General features: G+C 36.0%; 1 long non-coding RNA gene across 1 annotated transcript; it reads left to right on the top strand.

Moving 5' to 3' along the window:
• The first annotated feature begins 469 nt into the window (after positions 1-469).
• On the top strand, positions 470-17527 carry LOC150081025 (uncharacterized). The gene is made up of 3 exons (XR_016547362.1): positions 470-500; positions 10510-10652; positions 17404-17527. It is a non-coding gene; the product is annotated as an uncharacterized LOC150081025 (long non-coding RNA).
• The last annotated feature ends 333 nt before the right edge of the window (positions 17528-17860 follow it).

The following is a 17860-nucleotide window of genomic DNA, read 5'->3' as shown; positions in this document are numbered from 1 at the left end:
TTAATAACTATAATTAAATTCATGATAAAGGAACATCTCGGTAATGATCCCTTACAGATGTTTTAAAGGTGGTACTGTCTCTTCACAGAATACGTAAATACCAATCGGTGCACACAGTAAGGTAATGGGTTAAATTTACAATAGGAGCAATGCGAATTGGTGGTTAAATTGCAATTTATGAATAATGCTGCCGTTAATTACCACCACCTCTATGAACACGTAGCTTCATAATTTTAATCGTAAGTTGACTTTATAATAAATAATTGCCTAATAATCTCCTAATTAATGGATTTTTCTGATTTCATTCGTGCGTTATGTTTAACCGGAAATTTATTTTTCGCCTTATTAGTACATTGAATTCTTCCCAGAGATTTCTAGTGAATCCGGAGGAAACTGTAGAACAGGTACAGCAAAACAATAAATAACGGAAATGTTGCTTTTTTTTTAATAAGTGCAGTAACATTTTTTGGGTTGTCTGTTTTCTCTCTTTAGTGTTGTTGGTGAGTTTCCCGTATTTTTCACTTTTATTCTTGCTTGCCTGTTTACCCTTCTTCATGTAATACGGCAATTTGTCTAGTTCAGCGATGGCGGATGACTATCACACATAGGAAAATACACAGGCACGTGGCCACTCAAAATAATTTATGTTATAGAAAAGTATTTTTTTGTTTGAAGACAAGTTTGTTTTATGGTCTATCAACCGCATATAGCGATGAAAACCGTAAGTATGTGCAAATTATGAAGCAACAAAGTTCTCATTAGAAAATTTCAAGTATTTTATCAAAATCATTTTATGATTTTGATAAAACAATTTGCTGTAGTCATTTTTTTTTCTGTGGTACGAGAAAATTGTTATATTTTTGTTTCAGCTTATTTTTGGCACTCAGGCCGAAAAATGTTTGCCATCGCTGGTCTAGTTTTATATTTTTAAGTGCCGACTGAGGCGTTGTGATTCCCTTGATCTATGCTGTTTATAAAATAGGATATTGTTACAGCTTAAGTTATAAGTTATCAGCAATTTATAATCTTATCCATAAAAATTACAATTAACCAACTGAATAGGAAATGGGAGTGGTAGCAGTTTCTGTACGCTACAATTACAGTTTAAATACTACACTAGTAAAATATATACCATCCGTAAATATAAATCAAACGTTTTGAAATGCTATTCTGTATTTCTTTACCTGGTCAAAAATAAGTGATATAAAACAAAAAAGAAAATATAAAGTGCATACACCTGAACTCGGAATTTTCGTCTACGAAACAACAAATCAACCACAGAATAAATACAATTTATAGGCTCAATACGCTAATGTGTCATGATCTTAAGTTGCATTTCTGGTTATTCTAAATAAATCAAAACCTACTCGTAGTAATTGAAATTTGGGGAAAGTGTCTTAATTTCCACCAGTGCTAGTTACTCAAACGTCTTTCAAAAGGCATATTTCAGACTTCGTTCAGTATTAGTATTAAAATGGCAGAATTCAAGGAACGAGTTTAAAATAAAATTATAAACCCCAATAATTTAAAGAGTTTTCCATTCTGTAATGTTCATAGGCAGCAAAATGTTCTTAGGCATGTATAAAACGTTGACCTCAACATATGTTTGTAGCGCATTACTCAAATTTATGATTTCTCCATAAGCATTCATAGTCAACAAATTTTATAAGTATAAGAATACATAAAGAATTAAGTATCCCTGATGAATTAAAACACAAACCAAATTACAATAATACTGTACAACGTATGCCAAATGTTATTACAAAAACGTGGTCAACCTAATTATACGAAATGAATTTTTAAGGAATTTGTTGCAGTGATATAACGTTAGAGCAGGAAGGTTAAAAACTTCAAATAGGAAGCTCGAAATAAATAGTAAATTTTGGATGTAGGCTTTATTACCCCGTAATACCCCTCCCTCTCTGTATAAAGATGCATATTACATAGTCTCTGATAAAATGAAATTCTTGGCTGGCATCTCTAACAAATAAAAACATATTTGAATTATATTCCTATAAATAAAAAATAAAATAAAAATAAGTTTCGGGGAACTCAGCCCTTCCTTTTTCAGGTTCTCTCTGCTTGTCGTGTTATGTATGTTTCTTTATTTGAGTTTGCAGGATTTCAAGGATCTGATGTGAACCTCAAAAAGTGCATCTGTTGTTAGCGCGTGCTCGTTAGAAATTAAACGTATGGATATGCTGACTTAATATAACCTGAGGACCCTTTGGGGTGAGGTATCGATACGCTGCCTCCATCATCTCTCATATTTCGTGATGATGTTTTCTAAAACAAGATATACTGGTATGCCTTGATCTCTGTTGTATGTGCAGTGGCAATGTTTTATAAACGGAAGTTATTTATCATACACAGCCAACCCGAATTTCGAAAACTTAACAAAATATCGCAAAGCTGGAAGCAACGTATCCACACCCTGTATGTGTGTGTGTTAAGCGCCAAAGCAACTAAGATTATAAAGCGCCAGTACATTGCGTGTTTTTTGGACTTCTTCCTGGACATTCGGGAGACAAAACCGTGCAACTATCATCCGAGATCAACTAATTCAGCCACTTTGTTAAAAGAGCCCATAAAAATTTTGACAGGTTTCGAACCCATGCCTTTTCCACCCGGTGTGGAGAGGACTGTTTTTATATCCACTGTGCTAACCGCGAGGGCTTATCCATACTCTTCAGTATCTCCTTCCACCCAGACTATAATGAATCCGCAAGTACTGGCAATCGTGAACTAGTTAAGTAGCACACAGGGCAGTGTGCATTCTCTTTTAGGTTTCCTGATCAATTCTTCACAATCTTCGATAACTCATTTATAACGCAAGACAGGCAGACAGACATTGAATAAGGGAGAACCTAGTTTTACGAAAGCGCCGTAGTTAATTCCTTTTTAGTCTCTCCGAGATGTGTAGCTATGTGGTTGTTCGATTAAAGTACTTTTAAAGGTTTTAGAAATGTATTTTTGAAAATTTAAAAAAGGCCTTCATAGCATTTAGATATTATGGCAAATGATGCAAGAAGGTAAGCTTATGAATCATCAGCCAAAAAAAAAAAAAAAAAACAAAGAAAGAAAGAAAATTCCCACATCACCTGCCCATTTCGAACAGTTTGTATAGTTCCTAGTTCTTTGAATTTATTCAAACTGCCCACTTTCGCAACAACAGATTGAAGTTTGTTCCAACGATCAACACCCGTTGGTGAAGGCAGACTTCCCTACATCTATCCCGCAACTCTCCTTCCTCAATTTATTGAAGGAATATAAATGTAAATGAAAAAGAAATGTAAATGTAAGATGGCCTTTTTCTCTGCTATGCTGAGAAGTGTCACATTACATTTAAATTTTTTTTTATTTATTAAACTAGGTGGTCCCAGCCAGCTTTCCTGGCAACCCCGCCCACCTACTTCCAATACTGTACAGATATCAAACATACACTGCCATTAGTTGGTTACCATCTCTGGCACATGGAGGCCGCTAGGGATCCACTAACTGCGTAATGATAATATCAATTAAAGGAAAGAAAAGGAAAGAGAAAGAGTAGAAGAAAGAAGTAGGAGAGGAAAATAAATTCAGTACAGAGTTTGAAGCATTAGCAATCAGTAAGTCCATGAATCCTAAAGCAAAAACTAAAAAGTTTCTGGCCTGATCCTGACCAACTGCAGCGCGTTCCGGAACGATGGACACAAAGTGCTTCGAACTTAATGTGACGAAGAACGATTCATAGCTGAGCAATTTGTACAAGTAGGTTTCATGTTCTTGTATGAACATCCCTGATAAGAGTGTCCGCTCTTTGCACAAGAAGAATAAACTATTTCTTTTACATAATATCCCGCCGTATGTCCATATTGAACACACCTGTAGCACATTGTGGTTAAATAATACTTCTTGAACTTGTGGCTTTTATAACCCAAGTAAATATGCTGAGAACGATCTAGAAAATCTCAGCCCTAAAACTAATAGTAATCCAATTTCTATTATTATTACATCTACTAACTCTTGAAAAACAAACTCTACTACATTCTTTAGCAAACTCCTCTTAAAGGCCATGTTCAAGTAAATTACGTTCATAAAACTCCTTCATTAAGTTATACTCCTCGATATCTTGATTAGCATCAAAAAGAATAATACGAGGTGGTGGTGTCAAAAGCTTAGTCACAGAGAGACCCAAATTTTTTAAACATACATTGGATTCAAGCAACTAAATATCCTTAAAAGTACCAACCTTCTTTATTACCTGATTACCCCTACACTACCTTAATCCTCCTGACTTTCAGTGTACATAGCTATGACCTGGATTCCTCCAACAGAATACGCTTAATTTCAGCACTACAGATAGGGTTCACAGCATTTTCAACTTTCCCAATCGTAGCGAAAGTTATTGTGACTTCATAAAGCCTCACTGAACAATCTTCTTCGTTTACTGAGCTTACGTCCTTTTAACGGAGTACTCACCTGAGTACGCCGCTCAGCAGATGGCTGTACAATTGTCTTGTGCTCCTTGAATAAATTCACTATTCTCTTCACAGAGTCAGCAAGAACCTCATTAGAATGTCCCAAACTCTCTAAACGTTATTTAAGCAACCCCTTCACGCCCGTTCTCAAATGGCACCCCTTTACCTAGTCCTGCTGTCCCTGTTTGCTCTCTCGTATTATTTGAATTACTTGTTTACTGTTATTTCACCCCTTTGCTACTATTCTCCCGCTTAAACTATCCCAGCACTAAATCTAGCGTTCTTCAAACACATATTTTTAATTTAATTTGTAAGATTTTACATTTTACACATTCATCTCCAGCCACCAGCGGAAGCCACTCCTGAAGCACCCCCGAAGTTGCAACCTTACCAGGCGGTCAGCAAGATTCATAGAAAGAACTCTGCTTCATGCACTTTGGAAAACCAATTGCATACAGTGCTTTCTGCATATAAGTCTTTCCGCGCCATTCTGCTTTTGTCGTTCAGCGATATCGAGACCAGAAGAACATCCAATAGAAACGTTCCGTCTTATTCATATCGAGTTGTTTGCCTCTAGTGAACGACTTAGGGTAACCATATAATTTTACCAGGAAACTGTAAAAATTCCACAAAAATGTTATGAAAATCAAACAATTCCTAGCAATACGTTCACGAAATTCAATTGGTTTCCTTGCATGGGATTTCTCTCTAGCGTTGCGAAATTGTGATAAAAATGACATCGCATTTATAATTTATTTTTAGAATTTATCTTACAGATGTAAATAATTATAGTACAAATAATTACTTGTAAATATATTTGTAAAAGTTAATAATTACAGCACAAATATTAAAAAAAACAATAAAATAATGTTAAAAACTTAATTATTCATATCACTGAACATATTTTGACTTTTTAAATCCCACAATGTGCAGCAGCCCAAATCAGGGAACATTTTATAAAGTTTCACGAATTGGTTGGGACCCCACAACAATCTAAAAATGCTGAGCTGTCCCGTGCTGAACAGGGAAGCACGGTCACTCTTAAAGTATTCTTGAGCCTTTTGTATGATAGTTATACTCAGAGTTACCAACAGTCTCACAAGCGGGGTGTAAAGGTAATATGGTTAGCGTACTACAATCAGACCCAGAGCTGGCACCAAAATTTGCGGGGCCCTAGGGTCCTGTGCAAAACTTATGTGGGGTGTTTTTGTAATAGTGATTTTTTTTTTTTTTTAATTTTTCAACTTTTAAACTAACTAAGACATAACTAAATAATTTTATATTATACTGAACAAAATTTTTAATACGAATAATATTTAATATATGAATCAACATTGCACTGTTGTTTTGACCATTTCAGGGCGGGACCCTGTTCGACAGAGCCGGTTTAGCATGCTACTGACCGACACTGTTCAGACCACATTGAAATACGTCTGACTTTGCAGTATTTCAATGTCGGTTTTCTCAACCCGAAGCTTTGTGACATGTTCAGACCTCTTGAACAGACATGTAGTATATCTTAATATACACTGAGTGATCACTGAAATTATGACCACCCATATGAAAAGTGAATGCGACCCGTTGACCACGTGAGGTACGAGAGTGTGCAGTTAGTCAACCTACGTAGCATAGATAAGGTATCAGTGGTTCAGTAGGTAGTAAAATTCCGAGCGTGATGGGTAAAAGGAAGGATTTATCGGACTTTGATAAAGGACAGATTGTGGGAGCTCGACGAGCTGGTGCCTCGATTTCCCAAACGGCTGAACTGGTGGGTTGTTCGAGAGCCGCCGTTGTTAAAGTGTACCAGAATTGGCGTCAAAAGTGTCAAACAACGACCCGACGGCTGTGTACACCCCGCTATGTTACACTTTTTCCCGAATAGCGATGGTGTCTTTCAAGATGACAATGCGCTGAGCCATTGGGAACTTGATGTGCAGGAATGGTTTGAGGAATACAGTTCTGACTTCTAGCATATCGATTGGCCTCCGAACATCCTCCAATATCAATCCCATAGAGCACTTGTGGGACACTATGGAAAGTCATATCAGGCGTCTGGGTACACCAATCACTTCCATGCTTGCATTGCTAGCCGCATTACACACAGCTTGGTTGGCGATACCTCCTGAACACTTCCGACACCTTGTTGAATCAATGACACGTCGGAGAGCTGCTGTACAGAGGGAAAAAGGAGGACCTACGAAGTATTAGGTAGGTGGTCATAATTCAGTGATCACTCAGTGTATGGCGACTCTTAAACGCCAGTTCAACTCTTCTCAGACATTTTGAATGTCATCACAGAGGAAAACATCCATGATCAGTCACAAAGATATATAAAGAGGGGCAGACTGACCCTGGTGACCGAATGACGAACCCCACGGGGTACAACAGCAAATTTCTGTCTTCAACTAATGATTATGACATGATAAATAATTCCGATAAGGCCAAAATTGTAGGGAGCTGCCGAGACCAAAACTTGCAATTCCGATTCGCCGGTATACATGCTATTTGAGGAATTATCCTTAAATTACGATCTTGACAATGGCCCTGGAAAGGTCTGACTGTGACAGGGATAGGACTAGGTGAACATAAAGTCTGGATCCATTTCAAGAAATCTCTGCATGATTAATGAAAAATAATCCTGATTAAACTTTGACCTCTTTCCATACCTTATTTTTTCCCTTATTGGATTCATTATCATCAACCATTTTCAATCCAACGCAGAATGAAGGCCTTTCCAGCAACTTTATAGTTTCTTCTTGTTTTTTTTTTTTTTTTTTTTGCACAGAACAGAAGGATCTTTATAGTTCATTCTGTTTTGTGCAATGGCCATTCATTTATTATTCACTGACTCGTGAATTTCATCTGTCAATCTCCGTTGTTGTCTTCCAGGTTTTCTTTTAGCTCCTCTTGGGTACTATTCTGTTATTTTCTTAGTCCATCTGTCATCATGTCTTCGAGCTGTGTTCAGCCCAAAATCACCTCAGTTCTTTAGTTTTGATAAGAATGTCCTTTATTTCTATTTGTTGCCCAATCCATGTGTTTCTCTTCTATTATATCAGTCTGATTCCTAATATAACTCGTTCCATTCTTCGCTGTGTGTTTTTCAGCTTCTCTTCCGTTCTTTTGGTGACTGCCCAAGTTTCACTTCCATAAGTCATGGTGGTTCATGAGTATACAATGGTTCGTTATTTTACGTTTCAGACAAATTGGGACATTGCTCCTCAGTATGTGACTTTATTTCTTGAATGCTATCCATCCAAAATTTATTCTTCTCTTGACTTCCAGCCATTTATTATCATTATTACAGCTAATGACTTGTCCCAGATAAGTATATGAATCTACCTTTTCAAGGCGCCTCCGTAGCCTGGTGGGCAGGAGCAGCAGTGCGTAGCACATGCTTCTTGATTAGATCGGGGTTCGGACCCGTGACCACCAAATATGGAAGATGCGGGAAGGTCAGGGAATGACCACCGCATATCCCCGGAGCAATATGGCCTTAGTTGCTAATGCTCCTAAAAACCAAATAACAAACTAACAAACAAACCTTTTCAATTACTGCTCCTTCAGTAATTATATCCCTTTTTGTGGCATACTTGTTCATCATTACTTTTGTTTTAGCCATATTCATCTTTAGTACGAAATCCTTACTAACCCTTCATAACTGATTAAAGATTTTCCTTTAATTCTTTGGGATCGTGGCTTATGATCACAATGTCATCTGCAAATCATAAATGGTTTAGGTACTCTCCGTTCACATTGACTCCTTTCTGCGACCAGTCTAATCTTCTGAAAACTTCCTCAAGGGCAGCAGTAAACAACTTTGGAGATATTGTATCTCCTTATCGAACTCCTTCCTCAACTTTAAATTTGCTACTGTCTTTGTCTAGTCTAATAAAGGAGGTAGCGTTCTCATATATTTTCTTCAAAATCATAATATGTGGGGTATCTATGCCTTGCCTTTCCAGTGCTTGAAACATTGCCTTATGCTGTATGGACTTAAATGCCTTTTCATAATCCACAAATGCCAGGCATAATGGTGTTTTATGTTCATTTGCTTTCTCCATTACCTGCCATATTACATGAAGGTAATCCATAGTTGAGAATCCTGTTCTAAAGCCAACTTGCTCTTTCGGTTGATTCTCATCAAGTATTCTTTCTAATTTGTTAGTTACGACCCTTGTGAACAACTTGTAGATGTAGGACAACAAGCTAATTGGTCTATAATTTACAATTTCTGATTTATCTCCTTTGTTATGCAGTAAAATTATGATTGCATTATTCCACTCCTTAGGCGTCACGCCTTGCCTAATGTATTTTGTGACATGTTCAGACCTCTTATTGGATTAAGGATTATTAAAACTATTGTATATTGATAACTTCAACATAATTCAATATCTGTTTTCGTTAAATATTTTTAGGAAGGAAATTATTTTTTTAGGTGTGTGTTACGCTCCAAATATACTGAAGCTATGAGGCGTCAGTATATTGTCAGGCATTTTTAGAACTTTTACTGTGTTGTGAAAAAGTCCCTAAAAATAACTTGGATAATTCACAGGATTCGAACTAAGGTCTTTTCCAGCCGATTGGTAGGATGGTGATTATAACGACTGTGCTAGCAGCGAGCGTCAGAAAAATGATAGAATCCATGATCAAGAATATATTGTAGGGCATCTGGACAGAAATGGAATTGTATGCGAAACAGGAAAGTGGTTATGCGCGAAATAGTGCACTTTGGTTTATGATAGGAAATGATGTTTAACTGATCTCATATTATGGGGCTTGTCACTAGAGAACTTGATACAAATAATAATTTTGAAATAGCATTTTCGCACTTTGTCCAAGTTTGTTAATGATAATTTTTGGAGGTTGGAAAAGGATACTAACCAAGCTGTGCTTCTTCAACGAGACCTTGATTTAACTGGTATGGAAAAAAAGAAGTTAAATTATAATATTAGGAAATATAAGGTTCTACGTTTGGGTAATAGTAGCCCCAGATTATCGTATTACTGGGAAGCAATAAACATAAGGTAATTAATAATGAAAGGACTTAGGAGTAATTGTTAAAATCGACATGAAGTTCTTCCAACAGTGCACATAGACTTCCAGGACAACATCATGTTTTCACAATGATGTGCATTATTATGATGAGGAGGAGGATTTTGCTAGTAGTAGAAAAGAAGTAATTGTTCTATTATATAATGGCTTGTCGAGATCACAACCTTGAGATACGCACGTTTGGAATGTAGGATGTAGATCTGCTGGGGATGAACTTCTGTTTGGGGATGGTCTTGATCGAGTTATTTAATGTAAATTTTTAAAGGCTTAACTAAATTAAATAGAGAATATCTTTTTTGTTTTCGAAGGATTTACAACATACAATAAAATTATGGAAGGATAGCTGTAGACCGGATATAATAAAATTTTCTTTTAGCCAAGGGATTCTTAACTGTAGGAACAAATTATCAACTAATTTTGCAGAACTTACCTAATTGAGGTCTCGGTACGAATTCTCGAAGAGTGGTGAAATTCTTAATGCCTCTTAAATCGATGCTGTAGTTATTCGATTTCAGGCAGGATCTGCATCCCTCCTGAAATCGACGGAGTTAAGAAAACAAAATTTTTCGCAATTATTTTGAAGGGCAATAGGCGCACAGAAAATAGCTATTTAATTCAGGTGAGCATAATAGACAAAAATTTGAGAAACTCTGTAGTTGGCCATAGTTTAGCGCTAGTATTGTTTTGTAGGGTTTTAAATTCATCAGCGACTAAGGCCATAATAAGCAGTATATACGTATATTGTCTGTAAATTGCATGTGTCCTGTGGTCAATTTTCTGTTGACTGGAATTAAAACCAGAGTGTCCGGAAGAAAAATCATGCTATCCTCGCCTGAGACCGGCTAACTTAGCCACGTTGTGAAAATGGTCCATAAAAATTTCTCACGACGGGATTCGAACTGTCCTTTTTCATCCGGTGCTGGGGACTAAAACTTTGAGATCCGTATATCTTAAGATATTGAAATGGTAATTTTTTTATTATTTTTCATTTCAGAGTATCCTTTTAATGATGAAGTGCAAGACCATCCTCTTCCTAGTATTTGTTGCTGTGGCGATTTTTCCCACCACAACCGATGCCGGTAAAGTAAAAGAAGTAATATGCTCCGTTATTCGTTCCTTATGGTTCTGCGACCGTAGGTAATTTTTTTTCCTTTAGTTCAATTATGCTTGTACTCACTTCAGAGAAGAGGGCATGTATCAATCAATGGCGTTAGAGCATATGCCATGGTTACTTGGATGGGAAAGATAGAGCACAGTTCTGAATATACTAGTTTTTATGTATTAGAAGATGAAATGCCCAAGGCATAATTTCTTATGGGTATAGGTAATTAACTATATAATATCGGTGTAGGTACACCATAGTTTACCCATAAATTTGAACTACGTGTGTGGTGTAAAGGCATCGTTTTAATTGTATCTCATATCTCATATTGCGGGTGTGAAAGCACCCGCAATACATACGTAGGCACACTACATACGTATACGAAGGCACACTACATACGTAGTTCAAATTTATGGGTAAGCTATGGTGTATCTACACCGATATTATATAGTTAAATACTAGTTTGTATAAATGAAACAATACATCTACTTGTAACATATCTTTCACGTATTTTATCAACATGCAGTGAACGGATCAGTGCATACCGAAGAGATGGCCCTGATTTCCAGTGGCGCAACTATGTATTTAGTCTTGATTATCTGAAAATGCTTCAGGATCGTTGGATATCTGGTTTTATTATTATTGTTATTAGTCATATGGTGCAAGGAAGCCTGAGGCTTATGCTGCACCGGCCAAATCAGGACCCTGGGTGTGCTAAGCCCATACTCACCAGATGTGAGCCCCTGAGGGTTGTAGCCATATGACGGATGCGCCACCAGCAATTTGTATTGGGGGATGTTCTTTGTAAATAAAATAATTCCGAGGTCTTTTTAAGTTGTGTATAACTGTTATATTAATTTATTTATTATTTCAATAAAAACAATTAGTTCAAATTATAAAACCATCTAGTTTCCTTAATTTTTTGATAGTATCTTAAAGTAGATAGTAATAAAACTAATACAGTCGAAGCTCTATATAACGAACCTCCCCCAGTGAAATGAGAAAAACGGTCGTTATATTGGAAGGGCATTTGGTTAATGAGAAATTGGCCGGGACCAACCACATAGGACGTTATAACGTGTGGGACTTTAAAAACAGGGTCGCTATAAAGAGCTTTGACGTTTAATATTTCCCACAATCGTGAAATTCAATAACAAATTTAATCATTGCTGACAGAATAGCCTCAATTCTGGAGGCTGAGGCTATTCAGTCAATCTAAAATATAATCACAGGACCACACTAACTCTCCAAATTCCCAGTGTACGAAGAACTAGTGCAGTGAATAAAATCCTTATGAGTTGTAGATTTTTAAAAAGTGAATGAAAATGTTTAATAAATTCTATTTTCTTATGACTTTTAAAGAATATTTATTTTAAATAAAACTTCTAAATTACTGAAATTCATTTCACTGTACTAATACTTAATCGCATAACGATGTGGCTTTATAATCTTATGCGGATCCTTAAATTTTGATTAATATAAATTATAATTAATTCTATGGTAGTCATTTCTTTTTAAAAGAAATGACTTTAAAAGAAATGAATAGAAGAAGAAATGTCATTTCTTCTTCTTCTTTTTATGAAGTTTTAAAAGCCTTTCGAAACTGCTTTATTTGTACTCTGCGCTACTAATAATTAGCATAAATATTTATTAATAAACAATGCGTTTTGGAGAATGTTTCGTAAACTTGTAAAATTTTGAAAAGTCCTGAACTAACTAAAAGGTATCAGATTTCTTCCCTGTTTTTAATTTTTCCCTTCCCGAAATTTTACAAAACTAGTGGTACATCCAAACTGAAAACTGACAAGTAAGATGGCAGTATGCCCTAACGAAGAGTAAGAATAAAACTTATTATTGTGTAGTCCCACAACTAAGGAACAAACACAAAAACATAAATAAATCAAAAACCTTTTAATAAATTACAACAAAACATTGTCAGACGTTCTAAGTGTGTCTTCACGATGTACAAATTTCGACTTGAGATTAGGAAGTCATGCAAATGAAGTCATGAAGGGTCAAAAATTACACATCCATCAACTATGGAAAATACAATAATAAGGCCTGTGATGTCATGGGTAGCAGGTGATCTACTCGTGATATTGAGAACGAGACTTAATTATTGCTGGAGTTGTTCCATACCCATTCTTATGTAAAGGGTGACGTAAGCTCGGTCATATTTCCTTGTGACTGACAACACTCCTAGAGTTTCCTGGGCGTGCTCTCTTCATTGAGGCTAGGGATCTTGCTGACCCTTCCATACCTATACTTTCCCTCCATCTGAAAGTATTGTCCTCGGTGGGTAGCACAGTTGGTAGGATCGCCGTCCTCTCCACACCGGGTGGAAAAGATCTGAGTTCGAATCCCGTCGATGACGGGAGAAATTTTTATGGGTCTTTTCCACAACGTGGCTGAGTTAATCGGTCTCAGGCGAGGGTGGCATGGTTTTCCCCCGAAAACTCGGGCTTTTCGTCCAGAAAAACAGAAAAGCGACCTCAGAACACACGCAATTCACAGGGAATATGCACAGAGCAACATGGCCTAAGCAGCCGATGCTCTAAAATTAAATAACAACTGAAGGTATTAGAGAAGACACGTATTAATAGAAATTCTGACCCATTGTTTCTGCATGAGGATAAAGACTCACTTTTACAGCCGTAACAGTGATTGTGGAACTCTTATATGTCTATGCTCCGCACTGGACTTTAGGACTGATTTTAGGGTAAATTTGCTTGCTGGACAATAAAAGCGGCATTTTTTTAAAAATCTGTAAATAACTTACTTTTTTTTTCAATTTTTTTTTCTGTTTGTGCTTCATTTCTCAGGTCAGCTGTCTTCAACGTTAAACGAATATGCCAAAAATAAAACAATAACAACAAGAAGAATAAAATAAAATAAATAAATAATATAAAAAATAATAAAAGGGTTGGTTAATATTATAAAGTGCAGACAAAGAAAATAAGATGAGAAAAAAGATCCAGATACAACTTTTATCTTATTTTATGACTTTTCATTATCTTTGAACCTTGATATTTTGCCTTGAAAAGATAAAACGGAATTATGGAAACAGTTTATTCATTTATTTAGGTTCTCGCAGGTAGGCGCCTCCATAGCTAGGTGGGCAGGAGCAGCAGTGCATAGCACACGCTTCTTGATTAGACCGGGCTTTGAGCCCGTGACCACTAAATACGGAGGATGCGCAAAGGTCAGGGAATGACCACCACATATCCCTGGAGCAATATGGCGTTAGTTGCCAATGCTCCTGAAAACCAAATAACAACAACAACAACTCGCAGGTACTAAAATAATTACGTTCGTTTTCTTTCACGACGTGTAGAAAAGGTCAGGATTCGAATACCGTCAAGACGGGGAAAATGTTTATTAGCTTTTCTCACAGCTTGACCCAGTTGGTCTGCAGGACCGCTGCGACCCTATGCGCCCCCAGTGAGCGAAATCAAATTTGCCGCCTCAAAATATTTCGATAAAAAGGGCGCAAATAATAATTATTAATTTATTGAAAAAGAAAAGTATTACAACATATCTCACATATAATATAATGAATCAACAAACAAAAATAACAAAATCATTCTGAAATTCTGGAAATAAACTTTAAATTCTAAATCACAGACATCGTATTCTATCACAATAATAAAATAAAAGGAAATTTATAATGTTAGAGAAATTATACAAATTTGTTTCCTTGCTTTACGAGATGCAAATTTATTAATTATTTTATTTATGTTTATTTGTTCCAAATGATCATTTTCTATTGAAATTACTGCCAAATTAGAGAGTCGTTATTGAGACGATCGTAAATAATTTTTGATTAATTTTAATTTTGAAAAACACCGTTCACCTGAGGCAATTGAAATTGTAAAGTCAGAAAAATTGGCATTAGCATTAGTAGTGGCATATGATGCAAGAAAGCAAGCTTATACAGAGAAGCATCAGCTTCTCTGTATAAGAGATTCTTCCTTGAATTTATTTAAGCTATCAACTTCCACAACGAGAGAAAGAAGTTTGTTTCAGCATTCAACCCCTCGCTGGCTAAACGCAAATTTCCGAACATCTATTCTGAAGCTGTCTTTCCTCAATTTGAATTTATGGTCTCTCAAGTGCGTAATCTGAGCAAGAGAATCCCATCAGCACTGAGCTTGCTCAACCAATTCAAGGCCTTATACACCTCAATCAGATCACCTCGCAGGCGCCTAGTTTCCAGAAGCTGCAATTTGTAGAACTTAAGCCTTTCTTGGTAAGAGTACCCCTTTGTTCCTCTCATTTGCATAAATTCTTAACGCAACTGCTACATTTGGAAAAGTAGCTTTAAAATTGTTTTTAAAAATATATTGTAACACTTTAGATGGAGTAATATTGTCTTTAATATAAATTTGAGGTATTCTAAGTTCTTCAAATAAAGCTAAACCATCAATATCAGACTCATTACGATCAGTGTCACTTAATTTAATATGTAAATCTTGGAAAAGATTTAAGAAATCGTTATATGACTTTTTTTTTAAATTCAGAAATATTATAAAATATTTTAAATATTTCTACATGTTCTTTAATATTTCTAAACCTTTTAGTTAAGGAGAAAATTGTGTCCATAATTTGAAATAAAAAATTAATTTTGAAATTTTTTTGGGGGATCCTGAATAGCTTCCTCTGTACTTTCATAATCGAAATGACGTCTTTTCAATCTTTTCCTTACAGTGCTTACTTTAGGAAACTAAGCGGTAATGCCAATGGTAGTAGCCATATTATTAGCCCAATCGAGAATTTTTGAAATGCTTCCTCTGTTCTATTTTCTTGAAAATATTCCGTGATTTCCCATTGGTAGGGGTGTAAGGCAAGGATGGTCCATACTATTTGATTTATACGCGGAAGCATTGATGAAAGAATTCAAAGAAGAGCTGAAAGGAGGTGTAAAAGTAGGATGGGTAGAAAATAAAGACAATAAGATTTGCAGATGACTAGATATTGATTGCTAATAATGAAGAGTTCCTTGAACATCTTGAACAGCACAATAAAGGAGTAAAATATGAAGATTATCAGCAATAAAAGCAAGGTAATGTTAATTTCAAAGAGGCCAGGAAGAAGAAGAAGAAGAAGAATCAATAACATTAGATGGAATAATATTGGAACAGGTCGACAGATACAGGTACTTAGGAAGCATAATGACAGAAAATGGGAAAAGCCTGGAAGAAATAAAAACAAGAATTGCAATGGGCAAAGAGGCATTTAGTAATAGAAAAGAACTATTTAGAAGAAATTTCAAGAAGGAATTAAGAAAGAAAATGGTGAAAACGTTAATATGGACTGTTGTACTATATGTCTCTGAGACACAGACACTGGGAAAGAGGAGATTAGACGCCTAGAAGCTTTCGAGATGTGGGTGTGGAGGAGAATGGAAAGGATGAAATGGGTGGACAGAGTGAGGAATGAGATTTTGAGAAAAGTAGGAGAGAGAACTTAAGTAAAGAATTAAGGAGACAAAATAACTTTATAGGACATGTATTGAGAAGAGAAAGCATGTAGAGGAAAGGGATTGAGGGGTAGATGTGTGGGAAGAGAACTGTTGGGAGAATGAGAATTGGAATGATGGATTGAATTGTAAGAGGAAATTATGCAGGAATTAAAAGTATAGCACAAGATAGAGAAGCATGGCACCAATGTAGCCCTGAACCTGCCTGAGGGCAGAGAACTTGAAGAAAAGGAAAATTTTATAACTGTAAAATATAAATATGAAACACAGATCCAGATAAGCAAAACGTGTCTGCAGTTTCATGTACTGTATTTATTTCAAATGAATTATTTGCCTGCCGTGTTGAATACAGGTAAACGATGGAAGTCGCGCTGAGCATCTGGTTGTATAAAACCAATCAGATTGCCAGCGCAACTTCTGGGTATGTGGGACAGGCGGTTGGTTAGGTTTTAAGAGTAACACACTAAGTTACAGAATGGTAATCGCTTTGGCTCTTAATTCGTGCTTAGCAGCAACACTAATTGATTCAGTTGCCTTAAGGCCAGAGGTGAGAACAGTGCATTCCAAGTAAAGTCTCTCGTAACCCGTTCAGTATATGGAAATTTTCTTCGTTCTACTGAAACTATTATAAATGTAATTAGCATTAGTAGAGGCACATGATGCAATAAAGCAAGCTTATACAGCATCAGCCAAAAACAAAAACCTTTCCCATTTCACTGATCCATTCATTACAAATGTTTGTCTAGTTCTGCCTTGAATTTATTTAAGCTATCAACTTCCACAACAGCAGATGGAAGTTTGTTCCAGCAATCAACTTACCCAGGGGAATTTTAACAAAAAATCGCTAAATAGAAAATTTCTCTATAAAGAAGTTCGTTAAACAGAGGTCCACTTGTATATGTCAAAAAATATTTTGCCGCCTTCCTGAATTGCCGCCCGTAAGCGACGCTTACCTCGCCTACCTGCTTCCGGCGACTCTATTGGTCTGTTCCCGGCGAGGATTATACGGTTTTTCATCCAGAAAAAGAGATAAATCGATTAGAGATTTCATGCTGTTTACAGACGATTTTGTAAAATGGACTACTTTTGTAAAATGGCTGCTGTTGTGAATCTTATGGTTTTGTATAAACGCAAACGATGTTTTCTTACCGACTGAAATTCTGTCCCTACTCTGCATACCACCATTTGGAGACCGCTGGATTAAAGAGCGTTTCGTGTATATTATTATTATATGATAATCTAATGAGTTTATTAAATAATTTTATAATGTAACTCAAGCTCTATTTCTTTATTTTTTTCTTTTCCAGTGCAAGAGAAGGACGCATTATACAACCACGTGAATTGGAGAACAACGATATGAAAGCCGATGCTGGTAATTCATTTTAGATATGGGTGTGTAAACACGAATTTATTCTAGACTCTGTATAAAACAGCATACTATCATGCACTACAATACATACCGAGCTAAACTAGGATGAAGTGTTTTGTCATGGTATCATAGTTAATTTTGTTATTCGCAATAAACAACAATTGCTAAACATTTTTATCAATTTCATTGGAGAAAGAATACAATTGAAGAATATAGAATTTAGAACCAATAAATGATTTTTTAATATAGCAGAATTCTCATTATTAGCATATTGTATAAAGTAACTTTCCTCCGGATTTACACTTAAGCAGGCATTGTTTTCAAAGCATGTTTAAAAAAATTAAATAGCGCTTAAAACGTGTACCATAAAATCATTAGGCTTATATTCGAAGTTT

This window comes from Mastigoproctus giganteus, chromosome 9, assembly GCF_048544385.1.
Source record: "Mastigoproctus giganteus isolate SK-2022 chromosome 9, ASM4854438v1, whole genome shotgun sequence".
Classification (NCBI taxonomy): domain Eukaryota; kingdom Metazoa; phylum Arthropoda; class Arachnida; order Uropygi; family Thelyphonidae; genus Mastigoproctus; species Mastigoproctus giganteus.
The sequence above is the reverse complement of the archived record's forward strand: the minus strand, read 5'-3'. Positions and strand labels throughout refer to the sequence as shown.